The sequence below is a fragment of the Mesitornis unicolor genome, unplaced genomic scaffold (assembly GCF_000695765.1).
Source record: "Mesitornis unicolor isolate BGI_N332 unplaced genomic scaffold, ASM69576v1 scaffold45585, whole genome shotgun sequence".
NCBI lineage: Eukaryota > Metazoa > Chordata > Aves > Mesitornithiformes > Mesitornithidae > Mesitornis > Mesitornis unicolor.
Genome location: NW_010185668.1, coordinates 6257 through 11950, shown reverse-complemented (window position 1 = coordinate 11950; position 5694 = coordinate 6257).

The window sequence follows — 5694 nt, the reverse complement described above, 5'->3', positions numbered from 1 at the left end:
GCCTCAGAATTAGTCATGACTTCAGGTATTAAAATAAAAACTCAGACACAGTCAATGTACTTGTTTATTCCCTTCTGACTGTGGCACGGTGAAGGCATCTCCTACCCCAGCCCGGTGATTTCAAGGTGTTTCCATCCTCAAAGACAAAGGTTCCCGATAGGACTCAATTTGCTGAGCTACTTTCCAGCAACATTACCACTCTGACCAAATGGAGCCTGACCTGAACCTCCTCCATCCAGTGCGCCTTTTATCAGCTAAAGTTAAGGCCAATAGAGATTAACAAGAAAGCCCGATAAGACTGTTTTCTCTTCTCCTATGAGCTTCTAATGGCGTATACAGATGGCAAGGTTTTAAAGAATGGAATGAACGCTTATTTACGCCTGTAAAAAATCACAGACAACAGAAGCACCCCCCCACACACACACACACACACACTTTCTGTCTTGCTAACCACTTTTCTTCAATCAGGCCACTCTTCAGGGAAACCAAATTGCTTTTTCGTTTTTTATTTAAACCCCAACCACTTTTATTATTTACATCTGGTGGTCCCCTTATTTATGTACCTCTCCACTTCCTTGCACACACACCCCGGCTCACAGGGCTGTGAAGCATTATGGGCCTTGGCTCTCAGCAGGAGAACTCGACACTGTCTTCAAACAAATAATTAAGGGGAAGGTTAAAGGTTCACGCAGAGGTCATATCTTTGGATACTCCTCAGAAAGTTTACATTAGTAAGAAATGGGTGCCCTCTGAAGTGTTCAATGGGCTCGCACAACAAGGCAGAGCATTAAGAAAATTCTGAGTCCTGGAGGGTTTCAGGTGACAACTGCTGTACCTCCATGAGCAGCAGGCTGGGACACTCCTCTTATACATTCGACAGCCATCACAGAGTAAGACTTTTGGGACAGGCGTTGAAAACCCAATCTTGCCCAGTTATTCACTCCCAAAAAGAGCCTGGCCTTATTTTATTCCGCTGATGTGAATAAAGCCAGCCTTTCACTGCAAACCCTACATAGAGGGAATTCACAAGTTGTTTTGGAAATGAGTTAAAGCTCTAACAGCGAGTCCTTTTTTTTTCCCTACAGAAAAAAAAATGGCAATAAAAGCGATCACATTTGTCTGGTAAATCTTGCAAAAAAAATAGTGTTTGGATTTTATTTCTGATTTAATTATTTCTCCATTTTTCTTTTGCACGGGTGCAAAACTGCGGGTGCAAATGATGTTCTCTAGACGAGCAACACTTTGTCTGAAGAGAAGATACGCTGTCATATACTTAGAATGACATAGGAGCACAGAGGCTTTAGGCATCCAGATCACTTTGAAATTCAATTTCTATGGCTCTTCTGAAAAATTCTATCCATAAACAGCATCAGCTATACCCACCAATGGGTATGTCTGAAAAATTGCATATAAAATTACTTATATTTGCAAAATTGCAGGTGCAAACCAGACACACATTTCAGGTGGAGCTAAAAATCAGATCCTAGATTCATTAGCAGTAGCTACATCACGTAATGCATCAGCGCAATTGGTAGACAAGGGCACAGAATGCAGTGCTTGTGGATTATTATTTATTCCTTATAGTGCCCCATAAATATGCACAGTGCATAATAGAGATGTAGAAACCACATTCCCTGACCTAGACTTTGCATTTTTTGATTGTTTTTTTTTTAATCCCTCAGGGAGCTATCTCCAGGGCCAAAGTAAAGCAAAATGCAGTCTTCTGCACAGCACTTCAGTTCACGCATTGCAGAAACACCGTGATGTTATTTTGGCACAATTGTCTTCAAAAGGCATTAAGAGACAGGTAAAAAAACAGAGAACTCCAATGCCACTATTTCCAGCATTATTTGGAACCCTATAAAAGAAGAATTCACAGCTCTGTTCCTGACACTAATTGCCTGCCTTGTTCATACTCTTCACCCAGAGGCCAAAGATTGAATGGCCTCAAAAGATGAGTAAAATCTATCAACAAGACATGAATTTCTTTGTTACTCTTCCGTTAATAGTAGTTCCCATTATTTGGATTACAGCAGCAGTTAGAGGACCCAATGAAGCTCAGTCTTACTCCACCCCATGCTGCACAAGCACACTGTCCAAGAGAACTCTGGGTCTGAACAGATTTCCAGGCAAAGCCTGGGGGAGAGGAGAGCTGCCTTCTCCCTGTTTGCAAAGGGGAACGAAGACAGAAGGAGATTAAGTGACAAGGCCAAAGTCATACAAGAGATCTTTGGCAGAGCCACACACCCAACATAGATTTCCACAGTCCTCTTTCAGCGCTCCTACAATCTGCTATCCATATGCTATCTTTCCTTTGTTCCCCCAGCTTAGCAGTCAGGCACACTGGCAGGGGACTGCAGAGAGAGCTCACATTGCCACTGTTTGTGCCTTACCTGCTGTGTAGATAAAGAGGGGTCATCAGCCTCCAGGGCTGCGAGGTGATACCTTCACAAACTCTACATTCATATGACACTGGGTCCTCATTCCGGAATGATAAATGAGGTGTGTAAAGTTGAGAAATACTTGTCACTGACATAGTATGTTAAACGAAAATCTCACTTCCAGTATTTTGCAAATGGCAGATTACTGACCTTGCTTCTTCAAACAATAGCCATTTGAACCAAAAGGAGGGGCTTTTGTGCCTTGTCTTTTTCTTTAATTGCTACCTAAAGCAGCCACATATATTCCCTACAGCCAGAGTCTGTCTTTCTCACACAAGTAGTTCTAGTAACTTTTGTGGGACAATTTATGAAAGCACAACAAACAAGATCTGGCTCAAAATGCAGAACAATATGGACTCTTGAAGGAACACATTTCATTTTTATCTGCTTCCAGCAAAAACCAGTAAAGCAGTAAAGGCATACTAGTGAATATGCAACATAGTCTGGTGATTTGGTAGCCCTAGTCCTAATTGGTTCCTACCATTGCTAATTAGCATGACAATATAATCTAAATATATGCATTTAATTGCATCTCTTCAAATAGAGCCTTGGCTTTCTTTGTCCAAAATAAACATGTATTCTCTATTTTAGAGGAGGTCCTGTAATTAATCTTCTTTATACATTTATCATATTTTATCTCAATTCATTTCAAATGATGTTAAACTCGCATTTACATAATACATTTTATTTTTATAATAAATAATGTTCAGATGAAATCACAGAGAGATATTTCTGCAAAGTGCAAAAGAGAATAAACAGCAAATAGAGATATCTTAGTCTGCTTGCTCAAGTCTGGCACATTCAAAAATAATTTTGTTGTTTCCACTGTCGTTTTCATACATACTGTACAAGTATTTTGAAATACTGTGACCACTGCGAATCTGAGCAAGATTAGTTCTTTTAATGAACTGCTAGTGGCTGTACTGATTGGTAATCAGAATTAGAAACACCTTCAGCTTTACTCTATGGCTATCATGGAAAATTCACTTTAAGTACATAGGGTCACAACAGGTCTCGTTTCAGGAGGATGAATTGCATGAAAACTTAGGAAACTACAGTTCACCCCCAACTTGGGGTCTAATCTGAACTCAATTTTTTTACCCCCAGCCACATCTAATATCGTCTGCCAGATGAACTGGTACAAAACTGAACCAATCTCCCACAGCAGAGTAGATTGATCCTTTTGAGAGACTGAGGAACATGGACCTGTCACGTACAGCTAAAAACTTTTCAGCATCAGTGTTTGATCTGGGTAATTATCCTCCTAAAATATCCATCCCAGAAAACGAGGTGTTAAGATATTGCATTTATTTAACAAACCAGCCACTGCATAAATGGATTCTCAATTCTTTATGTGAAAAACAGAGAAATAAACATATTTGTGAGAAGAATTCATAATCAGCTCTCTAAAAGGATTAATGACAAGGAAAGTTTTGCTTCATTTTACATTTTAGCCCAAGAAGACACTTCTGCTCTTACGCTTGGAAAGAAGAGAGATACTGAACAAATGCTGTCACAGGTTTAGTCATAGAAATAATAAACCCAAAAGTAACAACAATAATGCAGGGTGAAAATTGTTTCTTTTCTGTCATCTGAGTATAAAGCCTAATTTTCCGAATTTTTAGGTACCCAGAGGAACTGTCTAGTAAGATTTTTCAAAAGCCTACCAAATCTAGATGAGAAGCTTGGCTCTTATTAAACCTAGGTAAATCGGAGCTGAGCTTGATGAATAAATGGGGTTTAAGCACCTGCTTCAATGTTTTCCTAAGTCAGAGCCTGAGAATGCATTCTAAAAAATAATCCATCTGTTTTCACAATGCATAGGAAAATAAATCTTTGCTTAAATGATATTTTGGTATTTGGACTATGAACATGTCAGTGTAAAGCTCAAGAGTATATACTACACTGATCCCTTGTTGCTCAAGAATGCCCTAATTTGGAAGGGAAAATAACCAATGAAATATTATATCTAAGTCACAAAAAATGTTTTCATAAGTAACCTAGAAAATTACTTCTTTCCCAGGCTGAAATAATGATTTTAGAAGTCTTGAGCAGATCAGAGCAGTCTGAAAGAATGCTTTAAAAAAGACTAATTTGCAGAAACACTTTTATGAATATACACCCCCTCCACTTTTACAGCAGTCTTTGTCTGTCACCCAAACTTTTATCTGAGCAAGTAAAATCTAGTTATCTTAGTTTATTTAACTTCTCCCTCCAATATGTATTCTAAACTGACAGAATTAGGTTTAGGCTTCTTTCTGTACGTGTGTGTACAAAAACAGTTGAAAAAGCCCTTGTTTATGCTTCACTGAATCTATGCCGCACCTGGTTACCAACTCTTATTTGCAGCATTCCTTATAGGAAATTAAAAAAGCTGAGTTAGTCACCTGGAAATGAGCCATCTAAACAAGGCTTCCCTAAGTTACGAATATTGAGGGACTTACGAAATTGGTTTTGAGAGGAAGAGGGAGGGACAGGCAGGTTCATTCCTTGACCAAACTTCACATAGTTTTGGACAGTCTTGTTAGAGAAGGAGGGGTTATGGGCTGGTTAAACTGATTTTCTTAAGCTAATTTAGACATCTCACATCTGTCAATGGTGTGATTCAGAAGGCCTAAGTTAGCATCCATGTTTGGTGAAGAGAAGGCTCCAGAAGATGATGAGAACAACTAAGCTGGGTGCCTGAGGCAGCCTGAGGCAGGCGCTAACCGTCCTGAAGACCTCTGCCGCATCTTGTATGTTTATGTTGGAGCTCCTAAAAATACGTTAAGCCACTCAGAGCTGCCAGTTGTTGGAAATCATTAATTTGGCAGTCCTGTAATTGTGAGACTGTCCTAAAAAATCAGAAATTTAAACAGCGGTCTTTCTGGTGTTTCCTTTGTGAGCTTTTCAGTCATTGCACCACATATTTAAACTGTTCTTCTCAGCCACAAACTCTAGAAACTTACTTGAAAACATTTTCACGTAACCATTGTCTCCTGGAGCTGGGACCTCAAGTTAACATGAAATAACTTGAGTCTTGTGATAAAATCACAAGAATTGGCAAGCGAGGCATCTATTCACCTTAGAGAAAATACATCTTGTTAAACACGTAACTCCCAGTTACCAGGTTACCTCTTGGGAGCGTAGGGAAATGGTATGGCTCTGCCAAGGAAGGACCTGGTGCTTGTGACCAGGAGCACCTGCACTGCAGCACAAACCCTGAGGAGCCTTCGCTCCTGGGGCAGGGCCTTTGCGCAGGACCCTTTCCCTA